This window comes from Salmo trutta, chromosome 11 (assembly GCF_901001165.1).
Source record: "Salmo trutta chromosome 11, fSalTru1.1, whole genome shotgun sequence".
In the NCBI taxonomy this organism is placed as follows: domain Eukaryota; kingdom Metazoa; phylum Chordata; class Actinopteri; order Salmoniformes; family Salmonidae; genus Salmo; species Salmo trutta.
Genome location: NC_042967.1, coordinates 19,297,300 through 19,319,684, shown reverse-complemented (window position 1 = coordinate 19,319,684; position 22,385 = coordinate 19,297,300).

Sequence of the window (22,385 nt, the reverse complement as noted above, 5' to 3'; positions counted from 1 at the left end):
CACTGTCCCTTAGATGAGTTAAGCTAGCTCTTGCATACACTGACAGTATTGGAAGACTGCTGGGAATATGAACAATATCAAAAGAGGGGTTTTGGGAAAAGGGTTGATGAATATGGACTCCAGGATCTTGTTATAGTGCCGTCTGTGGCAATAGGAAATGTGCCACCGTGATTTTATACAAGACCACATGTTGATTTTAGCCTGATTGAAGAAAATAAACAGTGGTGTGAAGAAGATAATGTAGGAACAATAGTGGATCAATATTGACCCACTATTGTTCCTACATTATCTTCTTGAAACAATACAGGTCTATATGTTCCTCAAGTTTATCTCTATCCCATGTCTAGACCAGCTGCGGGGAGTGAACTATGAAGAGATGAACCACAGAAGACAGGAGCAGGTGTATTTATTCCTGAGTTCCATGTTAATCTATGCAAAAGACCAACAAATTATTTTATCTGTATATTCAACAGAAATGGTTGTAATAATCTTTGGATTGCAATGAATAGAGGAACTGTAACCAAAAGTAGTTCAGACTGCATCAGTTTTGTGCAGTTAAGATCTGGAAAGTCAGAACGTCAGGATTTATGGTCAGAAATAATGATGCTGTTGTTTGACTTACAAAAAAATGGTACTGATATTCACTTCTGTTGGATTCCGTCTCATTCAGGAGTTAATGGAAATTATATAGTAGACACAATAGAAGAAGAAAAAACTGTGAAATTATATTTTTGATATACAGGTGCAGTTGGGTAGAGGGGAAATTAAAACATTGATTTAGAAAAATGGGTTAGATTGTTGGCAGAGACAATAGGTTGAAAGTAGTAAGGGCAGACATTTTTATTGTACTGGAGATTAGTGTCATGTAATGGGAACAAAATCAGGAGGAGGAGGAGATCAGGGCATACGGTATTGAATTCCTCTTTGAAATTGGTAGGGAAACATGGTACTGGAATATGTAATGGCTGTACAGCAGAGGAAACGGTTGAACATGTTATTTTGTGAAATGTATGATGTAGAAAGGGAGAGGTTGTTTGACAGGGTCAGAGGTTGGACGGGAATGGGAATTTTGGTATTTTGGGTGGGGGTGATGGGAGTAGATAGGTAGGGAATTGCTTTATTTTGTTCAAAATTCAGGGTTAGTTAAGAGAATATAGTGGTATTCACAGGTTGCACCTCCATCACTCAGTCGCATCATGCCATTGTTATGAACATTGTCAAGCCACCCTCTACTGGCAGCACCATAGTGGTGCCCTAAAGTGGTGATAAACCCAGTCATTCTGAACGGAGGCTGATTACTGTTTCGCCTAAATTACACTATAGTGCCTGGAAATATGATGAAATTGCTGAAGTAGTCAACTATTTAGCAGGTAACATCTTTGCCAACATTACCATATAGTCAAATTTACTTTAGACAGGAAAAAAAAAGTTGTTTAAAAATAGCTAGCAATGCTAACATTAGCTAGCTAAAATCCGGTGGCCTCCCATCAATCTAAGCTAGCTAGCTAATGTTATACTGCATCTAAAGTCAATCTGGCGACATTCAAATATTGGCCAGCATCCCAGAGTCGCCTCTTCACTGTTGACATTGAGACTGGTGTTTTGCGGGTACTATTTAATGAAGCTGCCAGTTGACGACTTGGGATGCGTCTGTTTCTCAAACAGTTTTCTAATGATCAATTAGCCTTTTAAAATGATAAACTTGGATTAGCTAACACAACGTGCCATTGGAACGCAGGAGTGACGGTTGCTAATAATTGGGTTCTGCACGCCTATGTAGATATTCCATAAAGAATCTGCCGTTTCCAGCTACTGGCCCTCGCTGCATATTCATCGCCAGACCCACTGGCTCCAAGTCATCTATAAGTGTTTGCTAGGTAAAGCTCCGCCTTAGCTCACTGGTCATCATAACAACACCCACCCGTAGCACACACTCCAGCAGGTACATCTCACTGGTCATCCCCAAAGCCAACACCTGTACGCAGCCCACCTGTAAATAGCCCATCCAACTACCTACCTCATTCCCATATTGTTTTTATTTACTTTTTTTGCTCTTTTGCACACCAGTATTACTACTTGCACATCATCATCTGCACATCTATCACTCCAGTGTTAATTTGCCAAATTGCCTTACCTCACTCCATTTGCACATGCTGTATATAGATTTTTCTATTGTGTTATTGACTGTACATTTGTTTATCCCATGTGTAACTCTGTGTTGTTGTTTTTTGTCGCACTGCTTTGCTTTATCTTGGCCAGGTCGCAGTTGTAAATGAAAACTTGTTCTCAACTGGCCTACCTGGTTAAATAAAGGTGAAATAAAAAATGAATTAGTATTTCCGATCAATATTATTTCATTTTAATTGACAAAAAATGTGCTTTCCTTTCAAAAGCAAGGATATTTATAAGTAACCCCAAACTTTTGAACGGTAGTGAATAAACTCAGCAAAAAAAAGAAACATCTTTCAAAGATAATTCGTAAAAATCTAAATATCTTCACAGATCTTCATTGCAAAGGGTTTAAACACTGTTTCCCATGCTTGTTCAATGAACCATAAACACTTAATGAACATGCACCTGTGGAACGGTCGTTAAGACACTAACAGCTTACAGTAGGCAATTAAGGTCACAGTTATGAAAACTTAGGACGCAAAAGAGGCCTTTCTACTGACTCTGAAAAACACCAAAAGAAAGATGCCCAGGATCCCTGCTCATCTGCGGGAACGGGCCTTAGGCATGTTGCAAGGAGCCATGAGGACTGCAGATGTGGCCAGGGCAATAAATTGCAATGTCCGTACTGTGAGACGCCTAACACAGCGCTACAGGGAGACGGGACAGAAATCTGATCGTCCTCGCAGTGGCAGACCACGTGTAACAACGGGGACAGGTACAGGATGGCAACAACAACTGCCAGGAACACACAATCCCTCCATCAGTACTCAGACTGTCCGCAATAGGCTGAGAGAGGCTGGACTGAGGGCTTGTAGGCCTGTTGTAAGGCAGGTCCTCACCAGACATCACCGGCAACAACGTTGCCTATGGGCACAAACCCACCGTTGCTGGACATACACGCCTGGCAAAAAGTGCTCTTCACTGACGAGTCGCGGTTTTGTCTCACCAGGGGTGATGGTCGGATTCGCGTTTATTGTCGAAGGAATGAGTGTTACACCGAGGCCTGTACTCTGGAGCAGGATTGATTTGGAGGTGGAGGGTCCGTCATGGTCTGGGGCGGTGTGTCACATCATCATCGGACTGAGCTTGTTGTCATTGCAGGCAATCTCAACGCTGTGCATTACAGGGAAGACATCCTCCTCCCTCATGTGGTACCCTTCCTGCAGGCTCATCCTGACATGACCCTCCAGCATGACAATGCCACCAGCCATACTGCTCGTTCTGTGTGTGATTTCCTGCAAGACAGGAATGTCAGTGTTCTGCCATGGCTAGCGAAGAGCCTGGATCTCAATCCCATTGAGCACGTCTGGGAGCTGTTGGATCGGAGGGTGAGGGCTAGGGCCATTCGACCCAGAAATGTCCGGGAACTTGCAGGTGCCTTGGTGGAAGAGTGGGGTAACATCTCACAGCAAGAACTGGCAGATCTGGTGCAGTCCATGAGGAGGAGATGCACTGCAGTACTTAATGCAGCTGGTGGCCACACCAGATACTGACTGTTACTTTTTGACCCCCCGTTTGTTCAGGGACACATTATTCCATTTCTGTTAGTCACATGTCTGTGGAACTTGATCAGTTTATGTCTCAGTTGTTGAATCTTGTTATGTTTATACAAATATTTTCATGTTAAGTTTGCTGAAAATAAACGTAGTTGACAGTGAGAGGACGTTTCTTTTTTTGAGTTTGAGTTTATATTCAAAAGTATGTACCCCTTCAAATTAGTGTATTCAGCTATTTCAGCCTCACCCATTGCTGACAGGTGTATTAAATCGAGCACAAAGCCATGCAATCTCCATAGAGAAATATTGGCTGTAGAATGGCCTTACTGAAGAGCTCAATGACTTTCAACGTGGCACCGTCCTAGGATGCCACCTTTCCAACAAGTCAATTCGTCAAATTTCTGCCCTGCTAGAGCAGCCCCGGTCAAATGTAAGTGCTGTTGTTGTGAAATGGAAGCATCTAGGTGCAACAAAGTCTCAGCCGGGAAATGGTAGGCCGTGTGTCTCACAGAACGGGAATGCCAGGAGCTGAAGCACGTAGTGCATAAAAATTGTCTGTCCTCGGTTGCAACACTCACTACCGAGTTCCAAACTGTCTCTGGAAGAAACGTCAGCACAATAACTCTTAGTCAGGAGCTTCATGAACTGAGTTTACATTGTCGAACAGCCACACACAAGCCTAAGATCACCATGCGCAATGCCAACTGTCGGCTGGAGTAGTGTAAAGCTCGCCGCCATTGGACTCTGGAGCAGTGGAAACACATTCTCCTCTGGTGTGATGAATGACGCTCCACCGTCTTGCAGTCCGACAGATGAATCTGGGTTTGGTGGATGCTAGGAGAACGCTACCTGTCCCATAGCGCCAACTGTAAAGTTTAGTGAAGGAGGAATAATGATCTGTGGCTGTTTTTCATGATTCGGGCTAGGCCCCTTAGTTACTGTGAAGGGAAATCTTAACGCTACAGCATAGAGGATTCTGTGCTTCCAACTTTGTGGCAACAGTTTGTGGAAGGCCGTTTCCTGTTTCAGCATGACAATGCCCCCGTGCACAAAGTGAGGTACATATAGAAATGGTTTGCCGGGATTGGTGTGGAAGAACTTGACTGGCCTACACGGAGCTTCACAATACATTTTAGATACTTTCGGATGATTTGGACAAGATGCACGAAAAGTGCTACTATCGGTACCATGACTTTAATGGGATTTGTGCCACAAATGCTAAAACTTTAGCATTTGGAAACAGTTCTGATCTTTTGTTAACTAATGATTCTTTTGATCAATCAGATCAGCTCAATCAGTTACTGCGGTTTGCCTTGGTATTCTATCAGGCTCCAAGTTCAAGCCATCCCAAACATGACACACACCATGAGACAGACAGTGATCCAGTTATCACCAGAATAAACATGGCACAATCCTGCAGAACAATTATGGTTGAACTTGCATTGAAATGCAAATACCCAGATAATGGTAAGAAAGATAGCAAAGAGAATATGTAAAAGCTAGCTAACATAAAGCAAAAGACAGCGTTATAAAGATAGTTATACAAAGTAAAATAGTTTTCCATGATTAAAAAGCACTTACCTTAAACTGAAAAAATGCTTGAGGGTAACTTCAATGCAACATTCAAATAATAAAAACATAACTATATAAATCAATTTTAAAAAACCCATTCAAGTAGAATTAAAGCAATAGTTCACCCAAATTACAAAATGACACATTGGTTTCCTTACCCTGTAAGCAGGTATGACAGGAATCCATGCTTTAGTTTAGTTTCTCTGGCAGTGGCTGGCACTGTTTCTAAATGCTAACGTTTTAGCATTTGTGGCACAAATCCCCTTCAAGTCATGGGACTGATATTATCATTTTTTGTCTTTAAAGTAGTTAAAGGTGCACCCAAACACAACTCAGCTTAAACAAAAAAAAGGAATCCCCAAAAACATTGCTTACCCCAGGATAGTTCAATGGGTGGCTATCCAGGAAAATAAAGAAAAAAAGTGAGTGAGAATTCCTACCCCTTACAAAAAAAGTCTACCTTTTCACCTTTTTATAATCTGAGCTGCTCTATTACCACTTACATCCGTCCTGTTGAAAGTAACCTTAGACAATTTGCCAGTAAATAAAAACTGCAGAAGACATTGTAGCACCCAAAAGCCGACAAAACAACTGTAGTATTGTAATGTGCCCTGCTGATGAGGGGGGCGCTGTTGTGGTGCAAAGCTATGAACAATATCACAAGGGAATTATGAGTCATCTGAACAATGGAGAATTCTATGCCCTCTTACGTGCCAACCCCACAGATCGCATCAAGAGTGAAATTGATGCATATCTCAGGAGTGAAAGTTTGGTTACTGAAAAAGAGAGGGATTTCCACATCACCACTCACCCAGTCTGTTGCAGCTAATTATGGCCTAATCAAGATCTCCAAGAACTATCAGACCCTCCTCTTAGATCCATAGTCTCTGGTAATGACTGCTTCACAGAACCCCAATTTGTAAATGATTTATTAAAAACTTTGTTCCTTCCCTCCCGGCTCAATTGGGGGACACCACTGATGTGCTGCATATCCTTTAGAAGGTTAAAGTTGAATCTAATGACATACTTGTAACTATGGATGTTCAAAGTCTTTACACCAACATTCCCCATGACTAGATCTGCAGGCTTGCTTCCCCCAAAGTTTTTTTTTTTTACATTAAATGGCGAATCAGCAGTTTCAAAAACATTTTTTACTTATAAATTAATGATATGTACGCATTGAGTCTTAAATAATATATCTTATAAATGCTTCATAAGCTAGGTTCAACTGCTGTACCCCATTATAACCTAAAATATAAGCTTGGTTGACTCAAATGTTTGTAAACGATGTAAATATGTCATTTAGCAGAGGCTCTTATCCAGAGCAACTTACAGTAGTGAAATTATACATGTTCATACTCGCCCCCCGTGGGAATCACACCCTCAAACCTGGCATTGCAAGCGCCATTCTCTACCACCTGAGTCACAAACACCATATGGCCTCAAACATTGTCAAACCTATAACTTTATTATTATGGATGGTCACTCCTTTTGTCCATAGCTCTGACTATGAATAATTTTTTATTTATTTCTCTAGCCCCATCCCTCAGCTTTTTACCAAACCAGCAGCGGGGAGTTTGCTTTGTTATTGTTTGTCCCACTGATTGGTCCTATACTTTTCTCCCCTTCTGTCCAGCCAAATAGAATATGTTGCAGGTAGATACGTCAGTGCATTATCACATATCAGTCATTTTTTATGCATATCAATCATTACAACAGATCTGACCTATGACCCATACACTGCACTCTGCCTTTGTATGACCTTAAGCAACTATATGGGTAATGCAAAAGCAAAGTGCACTATTTACATGCTAAACGTGTTTATCCAACTTGCTTGTTGTTTTTCTGTTTAATGGAAACAGTTTGAGAGTTCTAACTACATTCTTAATGTATTTAATGGTTTTATGTTGCTATGTTTTCATGTTTTGAATGTTTTATTGAAGTAACCCTCAAGCATTTGTTCACCATAAGGTAAGAACTATTTAATTACAGAGAATGTTTATACTTTTAAGAAATACTCTTTCTGCATTGATCTGAAATATTTATTTGCGGGACCTACAAACAAAAATGCTTAATTTTTGCTGCAAAACTCCTTCCTCAGAGCCTTGTGTAGGAAAAGGTGGGAGACACCATATATATATATGTATGGTGTATATACACTGCTCAAAAAAATAAAGGGAACACTTAAACAACACAATGAAACTCCAAGTCGATCACACTTCTGTGAAATCAAACTGTCCACTTAGGAAGCAACACCGATTGACAAAAAATTTCACATGCTGTTGTGCAAATGGAATAGACAACAGGTGGAAATTATAGGCAATTAGCAAGACACCCCCAATAAAGGAGTGGTTCTGCAGGTGGGGACCACAGACCACTTCTCAGTTCCTATGCTTCCTGGCTGATGTTTTGGTCACTTTTGAATGCTGGCGGTGCTTTTACTTTAGTGGTAGCATGGGACGGAGTCTACAACCCACACAAGTGGCTCAGGTAGTGCAGCTCATCCAGGATGGCACATCAATGCGAGCTGTGGCAAGAAGGTTTGCTGTGTCTGTCAGCTTAGTGTCCAGAGCATGGAGGCGCTACCAGGAGACAGGCCAGTACATCAGGAGACGTGGAGGAGGCCGTAGGAGGGCAACAACCCAGCAGCAGGACCGCTACCTCCGCCTTTGTGCAAGGAGGAGCAGGAGAAGCACTGCCAGAGCCCTGCAAAATGACCTCCAGCAGGCCACAAATGTGCATGTGTCTGCTCAAACGGTCAGAAACAGACTCCATGAGGGTGGTATGAGGGCCCGACGTCCACAGGTGGGGGTTGTGCTTACAGCCCAACACCGTGCAGGAAGTTTGGCATTTGCCAGAGAACACCAAGATTGGCAAATTCGCCACTGGCACCCTGTGCTCTTCACAGATGAAAGCAGGTTCACACTGAGCACGTGACAGACGTGACAGAGTCTGGAGACGCCGTGGAGAACGTTCTGCTGCCTGCAACATCCTCCAGCATGACCGGTTTGGCGGTGGGTCAGTCATGGTGTGGGGTGGCATTTCTTTGGGGGGCCGCACAGCCCTCCATGTGCTCGCCAGAGGTAGCCTGACTGCCATTAGGTACCGAGATGAGATCCTCAGACCCCTTGTGAGACCATATGCTGGTCCGGTTGGCCCTGGGTTCCTCCTAATGCAAGACAATGCTAGACCTCATGTGGCTGGAGTGCGTCAGCAGTTCCTGCTAGAGGAAGGAATTGATGCTATGGACTGGCCCGCCCGTTCCCCAGACCTGAATCAAATCAAATCAAATCAAATTTATTTATATAGCCCTTTGTACATCAGCTGAAATCTCAAAGTGCTCTACAGAAACCCAGCCTAAAACCCCAAACAGCAAGCAATGCATGTGAAAGAAGCACGGTGGCTAGGAAAAACTCCCTAGGAAAAACTCACTAGAAAGGCCAAAAACCTAGGAAGAAACCTAGAGAGGAACCAGGCTATGAGGGGTGGCCAGTCCTCTTCTGGCTGTGCCGGGTGGATATTATAACAGAACATGGTCAAGATGTTAAAATGTTCATAAATGACCAGCATGGTCAAATAATAATAATCATAGCAGTTGTCGAGGGTGCAACAAGCACATCCGGTGAACAGGTCAGGGTTCCGTAGCCGCAGGCAGAACAGTTGAAACTGGAGCAGCAGCATGGCCAGGTGGACTGGGGACAGCAAGGAGTCATCATGCCAGGTAGTCCTGAGGCATGGTCCTAGGGCTCAGGTCCTCCGAGAGAAAGAAAGAAAGAGAGAAAGAGAGAATTAGAGAGAGCATATTTACATTCACACAGGACACCGGATAAGACAAGAGAATACTCCAGATGTAACAGACTGACCCTAGCCCCCACACATAAACTACTGCAGCATAAGTACTGGAGGCTGAGACAGGAGGGATCAGAAGACACTGTGGCCCCATCCGATGATACCCCCGGACAGGGCCAAACAGGCAGGATATAACCCCACCCACTTTGCCAAAGCACAGCCCCCACACCACTAGAGGGATGTCTACAACCACCAACTTACCGTCCGAAGACAAGGCCGAGTATAGCCCACAAAGATCTCCGCCATGGCACAACCCAAGGGGGGGCGCCAACCCAGACAGGAAGACCACGTCAGTGACTCAACCCACTCAAGTGACGCACCCCTCCCATGGACGGCATGGAAGAACACCAGTAAGTCAGTGACTCAGCCCCTGTAAAAGGGTTAGAGGCAGAGAATCCCAGTGGAAAGAGGGGAACCGACAAGGCAGAGACAGCAAGGGCGGTTCGTTGCTCCAGCCTTTCCGTTCACCTTCACACTCCTGGGCCAGACTATACTTAATCATAGGACCTACTGAAGAGATAAGTCTTCAGTAAAGACTTAAAGGTTGAGACTGAGTCTGCGTCTCTCACATGGGTAGGCAGACCATTCCATAAAAATGGAGCTCTATAGGAGAAAGCCCTACCTCCAGCCGTTTGCTTAGAAATTCTAGGGACAATTAGGAGGCCTGCGTCTTATGACCGTAGCGTACGTGTAGGTATGTACGGCAGGATCAAATCGGAAAGATAGGTAGGAGCAAGCCCATGTAATGCTTTGTAGGTTAGCAGTAAAACCTTGAAATCAGCCCTTGCCTTAACAGGAAGCCAGTGTAGGGAGGCTAGCACTGGAGTAATATGATCAAATTTTTTGGTTCTAGTCAGGATTCTAGCAGCCGTATTTAGCACTAACTGAAGTTTGTTTAGTGCTTTATCCGGGTAGCCGGAAAGTAGAGCATTAGTCGAGCCTAGAAGTAACAAAAGCATGGATTAGTTTTTCTGCGTCATTTTTGGACAGAAAGTTTCTGATTTTTGCAATGTTACGTAGATGGAAAAAAGCTGTCCTTGAAACAGTCTTGATATGTTCTTCAAAAGAGAGATCAGGGTCCAGAGTAACGCCGAGGTCCTTCACAGTTTTATTTGAGACGACTGTACAACCATCCAGATTAATTGTCAGATTCAACAGAAGATCTCTTTGTTTCTTGGGACCTAGAACAAGCATCTCTGTTTTGTCCGAGTTTAAAAGTAGAAAGTTTGCAGCCATCCACTTCCTTATGTCTGAAACACAGGCTTCTAGCGAGGGCAATTTTGGGGCTTCACCATGTTTCATTGAAATAAACAGCTGTGTGTCGTCCGCATAGCAGTGAAATTTAACATTATGTTTTCGAATGACATCCCCAAGAGGTAAAATATATAGTGAAAACAATAGTGGTCCTAAAACGGAACCTTGAGGAACACCGAAATTTACAATTGATTTGTCAGAGGACAAACCATTCACAGAGACAAACTGATATCTTTCCGACAGATAAGATCTAAACCAGGCCAGAACTTGTCCATGTAGACCAATTTGGGTTTCCAATCTCTCCAAAAGAATGTGGTGGTCGATGGTATCAAAAGCGGCACTAAGATCTAGGAGCACGAGGACAGATGCAGAGCCTCGGTCTGATGACATTAAAAGGTCATTTACCACCTTCACAAGTGCAGTCTCAGTACTATGATGGGGTCTAAAACCAGACTGAAGCGTTTCGTATACATTGTTTGTCTTCAGGAAGGCAGTGAGTTGCTGTGCAACAGCGTTTTCTAAGATTTTTGAGAGGAATGGAAGATTCGATATAGGCCGATAGTTTTTTATAATTTCTGGGTCAAGATTCGGCTTTTTCAAGAGAGGCTTTATTACTGCCACTTTTAGTGAGCTTGGTACACATCCGGTGGATAGAGAGCCGTTTATTATGTTCAACAAAGGAGGGCCAAGCACGGGAAGCAGCTCTTTCAGTAGTTTAGTTGGAATAGGGTCCAGTATGCAGCTTGAGGGTTTGGAGGCCATGATTATTTTCATCATTGTGTCAAGAGATATAGTACTAAAACACTTTAGTATCTCCCTTGATCCTAGGTCCTGGCAGAGTTGTGCAGACTCAGGACAATGGAGCTTTGGAGGAATACCCAGATTTAAAGAGGAGTCCGTAATTTGCTTTCTAATGATCATGATCTTTTCCTCAAAGAAGTTCATAAATGTTTTACTGCTGAAGTGAAAGCCATCCTCCATTTGCGAATGCTGCACATCTGGGACATCATGTCTCGCTTCATCCACCAACGCCACGTTGCACCACAGACTGTCCAGGAGTTGGCGGATGCTTTAGTCCAGGTCTGGGAGGAGATCCCTCAGGAGACCATCCGCCACCTCATCAGGAGCATGCCCAGGCATTGTAGGGAGGTCATACAGGCACGTGGAGGCCACACACACTACTGAGCCTCATTTTGACTTGTTTTAAGGACATTACATCAAAGTTGGATCAGCCTGTAGTGTGGTTTTCCACTTTAATTTTGAGTGTGACTCCAAATCCAGACCTCCATGGGTTGATAAAATTGATTTCCATTGATTATTTTTGTGTGATTTTGTTGTCAGCACATTCAACTATGTAAAGTAAAAAGTGTTTAATAAGATTATTTATTTCATTCAGATCTAGGATGTGTTGTTTAAGTGTTCCCTTTATTTTTTTGAGCAGTATATATACCCTCGCAGGGAAGTGTAAAAATATTTTAAGATAATACAAAATGCAGAGGACTAGAGGTCAATAGGGAATTGACGATCAATGGAAATAGTCATGTGTCAAGTTTTCATTGGTCCAAATTGTCTATATATTGAGCCTGAAACAAAATGCTTGTTATTTGGCCATTGGCCCAATTTTACTGCAAGGAATTCTAATTGGTCAATCACAGGCTAGGGTTGGGGGTTATACATTACATCCTGTACTTTGTTCTGTGGAGAAAATCACTGAGGACATGGGAGAATGAACATCGACCATCTACTCCCCTGCATGATTCGTTATTTTTGAATAAACCTATTTTCTCCCCCTGATTTGCTTTGGGGTGTGTATTATTGAAGAGTAACATCAACTGCTAACAGAAGTGTCACACTCGTCATGTCAAACAGACATGCCAATTAAACATGTCAATAGCGTCAATAACTGCAACTAGACATGGGCTATTCAAACAAGTAGATGATTAACGTTCAATATTCCTACACATACATTCCACTAAAATTAAAATCAATCCGATTACAATCAAAAGTATTTATAAAGTCCTTTTTACACAAGCAGATGTCACAAAGTGTTTCTAACGAAGTCCAGCATTGTCTCGCCCTGGCCATAGAGATGGTTTTGTTCTCTATTTTGGTTAGGCAAGGGTGTGACTAGGGTGGGCATTCTATGTCCTTTTTTCTATGTTTTTGTATTTCTTTGTTTTGGCCTGGTATGGCTCTCAATCAGCGACAGCTGTACATCGTTGTCGCTGATTGGGAGCCATACTTAGGTAGCCTGTTTTCCTTTGGGTTTTGTTGTTGGTTAATTTCTGTTTAGTTCATGTTAACCTGACAGAACTGCTGGCTGTCGTTTTCTTGTTTTGTTTATTAGTGTGTCAGTAAAATAAATACATGATGAGCACTAACCACGCTGCGCCTTGGTCTACTCCCTTCAACAGCCATTACAAGCATAAAACCCCAAACAGCAAGCAATGCAGATGTACAGTTGAAGTCGGAAGTTTACATACACTTAGGTTGGAATCATTAAAACTTGTTTTTCAACCACTCCACAAATTTCTTGTTAACAAACTATATTTTTGGCAAGTCGGTTAGGACATCTACATTTTTCCAACAATTGTATACAGACAGATAATTTCACTTATAATTCACTGTATCACAATTCCAGTGAGTCAGAAGTTTACATACACTAAGTTGACTGTGCTTTTAAACAGCTTGGAAAATTCCTGAAAATTATGTCATGGATTTATAAGCTTTTGATATTTGACATCATTTGAGTCAATTGGAGGTGTACCTGTGGATGGACTTCAAGGCCTACCTTCAAACTCAGTACCTCTTTGCTTGACATCATGGGAAAATCAAAAGAAATCAGCCAAGACCTCAGAAAAAAAATGCTAGACCTCCACAAGTCTGGTTCATCCTTGGGAGCAATTTCCAAATGCCTGAAGGTACCACGTTCATCTGTACAAACAGTAGTATGCAAGTTTAAACACCATGGGACCACGCAGCCATCATACCGCTCAGGAAGGATACACGTTCTGTGTCCTAGAGATGAACGTACTTTGGTGAGAAAAGTGCAAATCAATCCCAGAACTACAGCAAAGGACTTTGTGAAGATGCTGGAAGAACTAAGGTACAAAAGTATCTATATCCACAGTAAAACGAGTCCTATATCAACATAACCTGAAAGGCCGCTCAGCAAGAAAGAAGCCACTGCTCCAAAACCGCCATTAAAAAGCCAGACAATGGTTTGCAACTGCACATGGGGACAAAGATCGTACTTGTTGGAGAAATGTCCTCTGGTCTGATGAAACAAAAATAGAACTGTTTGGCCATAATGACCATCGTTATGTTTGGAGGAAAAAGGGGGAGTCTTGCAAGCTGAAGAACACCATCCCAACCGTGAAGCACGGGGGTGGCAGCATCATGTTGTGGGGGTGCTTTGCTGCAGGAGGGACTGGTGCACTTCACAAAATAGATGGCATCACGAGGAAGGGAAATTATGTGGATATATTGAAGCAACATCTCAAGACATCAGTCAGGAAGTTAAAGCTTGGTCGCAAATGGGTCTTCCAAATGGACAATGACCCCAAGCATACTTCCAAAGTTGTGGCAAAATGGCTTAAGGACAACAAAGTCAAAGTATTGGATTGGCCATCACAAAGCCCTGACCTCAATCCTATAGAAAAGTTGTGGGCAGAATTGAAAAAGCGTGTGCGAGCAAGGAGGTCTACAAACCTGACTCAGTTACACCAGCTTTGTCCGGAGGAATGGGCCAAAATTCTCCCAACCTATTGTGGGAAGATTGTGGAAGGCTACCCGAAACGTTTGACCCAAGTTAAACAATTTATAGGCAATGCTAACAAAGACTAATTGAGTGTATGTAAACTTCTGACCCACTGGGAATGTGATGAAATAAATAAAACCTGAAATAAATCATTCTCTCTACTATTGTTCGGATATTTCACATTCTTAAAACAAAGTGGTGATCATAACTGACCTAATACAGGGAATTTTTACGAGGATTAAATGTCAGGAATTGTGAAAAACGGAGTTTAAATGTATTTGGCGAAGGTGTATGTAAACTTACGACTTCAACTGTATCACTCCAGTGTAAATTGCTAAATTGTAATTACTTAACCACTATTGGCCTATTTATTGCCTTACCTCCTTACTTCATTTGCACCCACTGTATGCAGATTTTTCAATTGTGTTATTGACTGTAAGTTTGATAATTCCATGTGTAATTGTGTTCTCTTTTCGCACTGCTTTGCTTTATCTTGGCGAAGTCACAGTTGTAAATTAGAACTTTTTCTCAACTGGCCTACCTGGTTAAATAAAGGTGAAAAAAAATAAAGAATAATAATTCATCCAAGGACATCTCGACTTGCATTACACAACCTCAAAATGAAAACATTATCTAAAAAAAATCATTTGACTTATAGTGAGAAAGAACATTCCTTTAAAAGCGCCCTGCTACAAAGCAGGAAAAAAGTTGTGGACGAACCAGAAACATTTTACGAAGTGTATCACCTTCCTCACTTTACCCACCTCTCACCTCTCCCATCCTTGTTATTGTCTCACAAATCCCTCCTGTCTCTCCTATCACCCCTCATGTCCCTCCTATCACCCCTCCTGTCTCTCCCATCACCCTCCTATCACCCCTCCTCTCTCCTATCAACCCCTCCTGTCTCTCCTATCACCCCTCCTGTCTCTCCCATCACCCCTCCTGTCTCTCCTAATACTCCTCCTATCACCCCCCTGTCACTCCTCACCCCTCCTGTCACTCCTATTACCCCTCCAGTCTCTCCTATCACCTCTCCTGTTTCTCCTATCACCTCTCCTGTCTCTCTTATCACCCCTCCTATCTCTCCTATCACCCCTCCTGTCTCTTCTATCACCCCTCCTGTCTCTCCTGTCAACCCACCTGTCCCTCCTATCACTCCTCCTATCACGCCTCCTGTCTCTCCTATCACCCCTATTGTCTCTCCTATCACCCCTCCTGTCTCTCCTATCACCCCTCCTGTCTCTCCTATCGCCCCTCCCGTCTCTCCTATCACCTTTCCTGTCCCTCCTATCACTCCTCTTATCACCCCTCCTGTCACTCCTATTACCCCTCTTGCCCCTCCTATCACTCCTCCAGTCTCTCCTATCACCCCTCCTGTCTCTCCTATTGTCTCTCCTATCATCCCTCTTGTCTCTCCTATCACCCCTCCTGTCTCTCTTATCATCCCACCTGTCCCTGCCATGGTTACACCTTCCTGATTTGGTTGATACATTAGTCAGTAATTATAAAATAAGTCACACATTGTAGAATTTAATTTGTAATAGACAATCTACCAATCCTCTATTTTAAGACCATATTTCTCTGACAGAGAACAGTGAATAGTTGCCCTTAGTCTGCCTCCTGTCCCTCCTTTCACCATGGGTACACCTGCCTGAACACAATGGAACTATGCTTTGCTTATTAAACCTGTTCTGCCTGTTCATGTCCTAAAAGATTGGAATGTTCCAATGTGCCAAACAGGTGAAAAAGTCACACATACATCATCCAGAGTTGACATCATCACATTTCTGGTTTGTCCATAACTTGTTTCCTGCTTGTTACAGGGTGCGTTTTTTTCTTCTTATTTCTGGTAGATGAGCGCTAATATTGAAGGCATATTGTGGCTTCCATCAATGTAATTGTCTGCGTAATTTAAAATCCCCCATGTATTTTCTTGTAAATATATATAATATATCTATATTTTTTCCTTTGTTATTTTCCCCTAACACTTCCACCCCTCCACTAATTGGAGTAAACTAACGGACAACAACACTTAGGCTTCTACTTACACCACTTAGGCTTCCAGCTTTTACACACTATATACATTTTACGGACACAGTATATTTGACAATCTTGTTATTTTTTGTCCCACCCTTCAGCTCCACTCAACCCCTCCCATCTATCTCTGAACATCATCCAGCTTTGATTTCTATTTGAATATATTTGTCAACGGTGCTGTGATGTTTCACACAAGTTCAGAACCTTTCTATTCCCATAGATTGTACAGATTGTAAATGAAAGATACATGTTTAGATTTAGTTCAAGTTTCATGGTGGTTATGAGGAGGGTGTGGTACCGAAACCATTGTTGGGTTCTAGGAGGCAAAGAGCCAAAAGTCATACACCCAATGTTTGTTTAGGTCTGTGTGGGTCTTTTAACAACGTCGGTCATGCATCTTGTTGACATTCATCCAAGGACATCTCGACTTGAATTACACACCCTCACTATAAAAACATAATCTAAAAAAATCATGTGACTTATAGTTAGAGAGATCATTCCTTTAAATGCATCCTGCGACAAGAAGGGAAAAAAGTTTTGGACGAACCAGAAACATTTTACGAAGTGTATTACCTTCCTCACTTTCCCCTCCTTGCGATTATCTCTCCTATCACCCCTCCTGTCCCTCTTATCACCCTTCTTGTCTCTCCTATTACCCCTCTTGTCTCTCCTATTACCCCTCCTGTCTCTCCTATCTCCCCTCCTTTCCCTCCTATCATCCCACCTGTCCCTGCCATGTTTACACCTTCCTGATTTGGTTGATCCATTTGTCAGTAATTATTTATTAAGTCACACATTGTAGACTTGAATATGCAAGTATATTGTGGCCTCCATCAATGTAATTGTCTGCATAATTTAAAATCCCCCATAAATTTTTTTGTAAATATATATATAATATATGTATTATAATTTTTCATTTGTTTTTTTTCCGCTAACACTTCCACCCCTCCACTAATTGGAGTATACTAATGGACAACAACACTTAGGCTTCTACTTACAACACTTATGCTTCCAGCTTATACTTAGAATATACATTATACGGACACAGAATATTTGACTATCTTATTATTTTTGTCCCACCCTTCAGCTCCACTCAACCCCTCCCATTTGTCTCTGAACGTCATCCAGCTTTGATTTCTATTTGCATATATTTTTCAACTGTGCTGTGATGTTTCACAAAAGTTCAGAACCTTTCTATTCCCATAGTTTTTTCAGATTGTAAATGAAAGATACATGTTTAGATTTAGTTAAAGTTTCATGGTGGTTATGAGGAGGGTGTGGTACTGAAACCATTGTTGGGTTCCAGGTGGCAAAGAGCCAAAAGTCCTACACCCAATGTTTGTTTAGGTCTGTGTGGGTCCTTTAACAAGACGCAATTTCATAAATTCATCAAGTGCAGCGTCTGGATGCTCCTCATTAATCACATCAGACCAACAAATATTTTTAACATCATCCACATAAGAGTCACAGCAAAATCTTTTGTTTGATCTCTTATACACTATTTTAGGCCCAGCTGTTGGAACTTTGGCTTTCCTGGATATAGCCACTATATTGTGATCACTGCATCCAATGGGTACGGATATAGCTTTAGAACAAAGTTCTACAGCATTAGTAAAAATGTGATCGATATGTGTGGATCATCTTGTTCCTGTAGTGTTTGTAAACACCCTGCTAGGTTGATTAATAACCTGAACCAGATTACAGGCACTGGTTACAGTAAGAAGCTTCCTCTTGAGCGGACAGCTTGATGACAACCAGTCAATATTCAGGTCCCCAAGAAAGTAGAACCTCTCTGTTTACATCACGTACACTATCAAGCATTTCACACATATTATTTAGATACTGACTGTTAGCTCTTGGTGGCCTAAAGCAAGCAAGTGAACCTGCAACCACAACACTTCAATAACACTTAACATAAGATCTTCTCTAAGCATTTGTCACGTCCTGACCAGTAAAGGGGTTATTTGTTACTGTAGTTTGGTCAGGACGTGGCAGGGGTGTGTTTGTTTAGAGTGTTTCGGGGTTTGTTGGGCTATGTTCTGTTTTGAGAGGGGTGTTTGTTTAGAGTGTTTCGGGGTTTGTTGGGCTATGTTCTATGTTAGTACATTTCTATGTTCATCTAGTATGTCTAGTTCTATGTTTAGTTAATGGGGTTGACCTTCAATTGGAAGCAGCTGCTCCTAGTAGCTTCTAATTGAAGGTCCTATTTAAGAGGGGTGTTTTTCTATGGGATTTTGTGGGTAGTTGTTTCTTGTTTATCTGTGTGCCTGACAAGACTGTTATTGTTGTTATTTTTGTATACGTGTGTTTCGGTTTTCCTTCTTTCTGCCTATTAAAAAAGAAGATGAGTATATGTATTCCCGCTGCGTTTTGGTCAAATACTTACGACAACTGTGACAGCATTACATGGATCTGAATATATATATGTATATATATATATATAAAGCAACACCTCCCATAAGCATTTCTGTCTCTTCTATAAATGTTATATCCTTGTGTTGCTAAGTGAGTCTCAGAAATGGCTAATATATCAATGTTTTCTAATGTTAGCAAGTTATTGATTTCATGAACCTTATTTCTAAGGCTACATATATTAATATGGACTATTTTCATCCCTTTCCTGGGTAGCTTATCAGAGATAGACATAATACTGAAAAGAGCAGACAAAGCAAGAGAAACAAATATACATTCAGCAGTCCATTAATCAATTGGTGTGTGTGTGTGTGTGTGTGTGTGTGTGTGTGTGTGTGTGTGTGTGTGTGTGTGTGTGTGTGTGTGTGTGTGTGTGTGTGTGTGTGTGTGTGTGTGCGTGTGCGTGTGCGTGTGTGTGCGTGCTGCGGGGTTGAGGCTACGAACCCATATGCTTGACTCTCTCATCCCTTCCAGGCTTCTGGGAGGGAGGGTGGACAATGAGCCTGTCATAGCGGATGTACGCAATGTCCCCACGCGTTCTTGCCGCTTTCATGGCTGCGATCAGTTCTTTCCTCTTCTGGCGCACAGCTTTAATATAGTCCTCGTTGAGGAAGATATGCGTTCCTCTCAAGTTCTTGGCAATTCCAGAACAGCTACCTTGTCCTTGAACCACAGGAACTTGACCACTATCGGCCTGGGCTTATCACCAGGGCCGGTGGTGGGTTTTCCAGTCCTGTAGGCACGCTCCAAGGTAACGGTCAGTCAGATTAGGCAACAGGTAATAAATATATACACTGGCTGTTGTTGACAAGCATACTGTAAGCCTATTCAGTTAATTTAAATTACGACCCCATCCTCAGTTGCCTATTCCAGCAGGCTATTGGACAACAGAAGCACATCTTACCTCAAAATCGCCTGGGCTTTAGGAAGTATTATTTTTCCCATCTCCCAACGTTAGCAAATGTGGGCCTCCGATGGTGACAGGTGCAGGAAGTTGAAATGTGAAACCACTGATTGCTGTAAACAAGCAACAAGATCCTGACCCACTTGATCAACATGAACATAATTGCCTCAGGTGATCCCCCGGTCAAACACACACATCCAGACATTCCGAAAGAAAACCAAATTCCAATTCCAACTCCTATCACCCCTCCTGTCTCTCTTATCACCCCTCCTGTCTCTCCTATCACCCCTCATGTCCCTCCTATCACTCCTCCTATCACCCCCTTTCTCTCCTATCACCCCTCCTGTCCCTCCTATCACCCCTGTTGTCCCTCCTATCACCCCTCTTGTCTCTCCTATCCCCCCATTGTCTCTCCTATCACCCTTCCTGTTCCTCCTGTTACTCCTCCTATCACCCTTCCTTTCCCTCCTATCCCCCCCATTGTCTCTCCTATCACCCTTCCTGTCCCTCCTTTCACTCCTCCTGTCACCATTCCTGTCCCTCCTGTCACCCCTAATGTCTCTCCTATCACCCCTCCTGTCCCTCCTATCACCCTTCTTGTCTCTACTATTACCCCTCCTGTCCCTCCTATCACTCCTCCTATCCCCCTTCCTGTCCCTCCTGTCACCTCTAATGTCTCTCCTATCTCCCCCCCGTCCCTCCTATCACCCTTCTTGTCTCTACTATTACCCCTCCTGTCTCTCCTATTACCCCTCCTGTCTCTCCTATTACCCCTCCTGTCTCTCCTATCACCCCTCCTGTCTCTCCTATTACCCCTCCTGTCACACCTCCTGTCTCTCCTATCACCCTTCCTGTCCCTCCTATCACTCCTCCTATCGCCCCCTTTCTCTCCTATCACCCCTCCTGTCTCTCCTATTACCCCTCCTGTCTCTCATATCACTCCTCCTATCACCCCTCCTGTCTCTCCTATCACCCCTCCTGTCCCTCCTATCACTCCTCCTATCACCCTACCCTTTCTCTCCTATTGTCTCTCCTATCATCCCTCTTGTCTCTCCTATCACCCCTCCTATCACCCCTCCTGTCTCTCCTATCACCCCTCCTGTCCCTCCTATCACTCCTCCTATCACCCCCCCTGTCTCTCCTATTGTCTCTCCTAACACCCCTCCTGTCTCTCCTATCACCCCTCCTGTCTCTCCTATCACCCTTCCTGTCTCTCCTATCACCCCTCCTGTCCCTCCTATCACTCCTCCTATCACCCCCCCTGTCTCTGCTATTGTCTCTCCTATCACCCCTCCTGCTTCTCCTATTGTCTCTCCTATCACCCCTCCTGTCTCTCCTATCACCCCTCCTGTCTCTCCTATCACCCCTCCTGTCTCTCCTATTGTCTCTCCTATCACCCCTCCTGTCTCTCCTATCACCCCCCCTGTCTCTCCTATTGTCTCTCCTATCACCCCTCCTATCACCCCCCCTGTCTCTCCTATTGTCTCTCCTATCACCCCTCCTGTCTCTCCTATCACCCCTCCTGTCTCTCCTATCTCCCCTCCTGTCTCTCCTATCACCCCTCCTGTCCCTCCTATCACTCTTCCTATCACCCCCCCTGTCTCTCCTATTGTCTCTCCTAACACCCCTCCTGTCTCTCCTATCACCCCTCCTGTCTCTCCTATCACCCTTCCTGTCTCTCCTATCACCCCTCCTGTCACTAATATCACTCCTCCTATCACCCCCCCTGTCTCTGCTATTGTCTCTCCTATCACCCCTCCTGCCTCTCCTATTGTCTCTCCTATCACCCCTCCTGTCTCTCCTATCACCCCCCCTGTCTCTCCTATTGTCTCTCCTATCACCCCTCCTATCACCCCCCCTGTCTCTCCTATTGTCTCTCCTATCACCCCTCCTGTCTCTCCTATCACCCCTCCTGTCTCTCCTATCTCCCCTCCTGTCTCTCCTATCACCCCTCCTGTTCCTCCTATCACTCTTCCTATCACCCCCCCTGTCTCTCCTATTGTCTCTCCTATCATCCCTCTTGTCTCTCCTATCACCCCTCCTGTCTCTCTTATCATCCCACCTGTCCCTGCCATGGTTACACCTTTCTAATTTGGTTGATCCTTTTGTCAGTAATTATAAATTAAGTCACAGATTGTAGAATTTAATTTGTAATAGACAGTCTACCACTCCTCTTTTTAAGGCCATATTTCTCTAACAGAGAACAGTGAATATTTGCCCTTAGTCTGCCTCCTGTCCCTCCTTTCACCATGGGTACACCTTCCTGAACACAATGGAACTATGATTTGCTTATTAAACCTGTTCTGCCTGTTCATGTCCTAAAAGATTGGAATATTCCAATGTTCCAAACAGGTGAAAAAGTCACATATACATCATCCAGAGTTGACATAACTCTTTTCCTGCTTGTAACAAGGTGCGTTTTTTCTTATTATTATTTCTGGTACATGAGCTCTAATATTGAAGGTAGATTTGGCTTCCATCAATGTAATTGTCTGCGTAATTTAAAATCCCCCATGTATTTTTTTGTAAATACATATAATATATATATATATATATCAACATTTTCCTTTGTTATTTTCCCCTAACACTTCCACCCCTCCACTAATTGGAGTAAACGAATGGACAACAACACTTAGGCTTCTACTTACAACACTTAGGCTTCCAGCTTCTACACACTATATACATTTTACGGACACAGTATATTTGACAATCTTGTTATTTTTCAGCTACACTCAACCCCTCCCATCTATCTCTGAACATAATCCAGCTTTGATTTCTATTTGCATATATTTTTCAACGGTGCTGTGATGTTTCACACAAGTTCCGAACCTTTCTATTCCCATAGAATGTACAGATTGTAAATGAAAGATACATGTTTAGATTTAGTTAAAGTTTCATGGTGGTTATGAGGAGGGTGTGGTACTGAAAC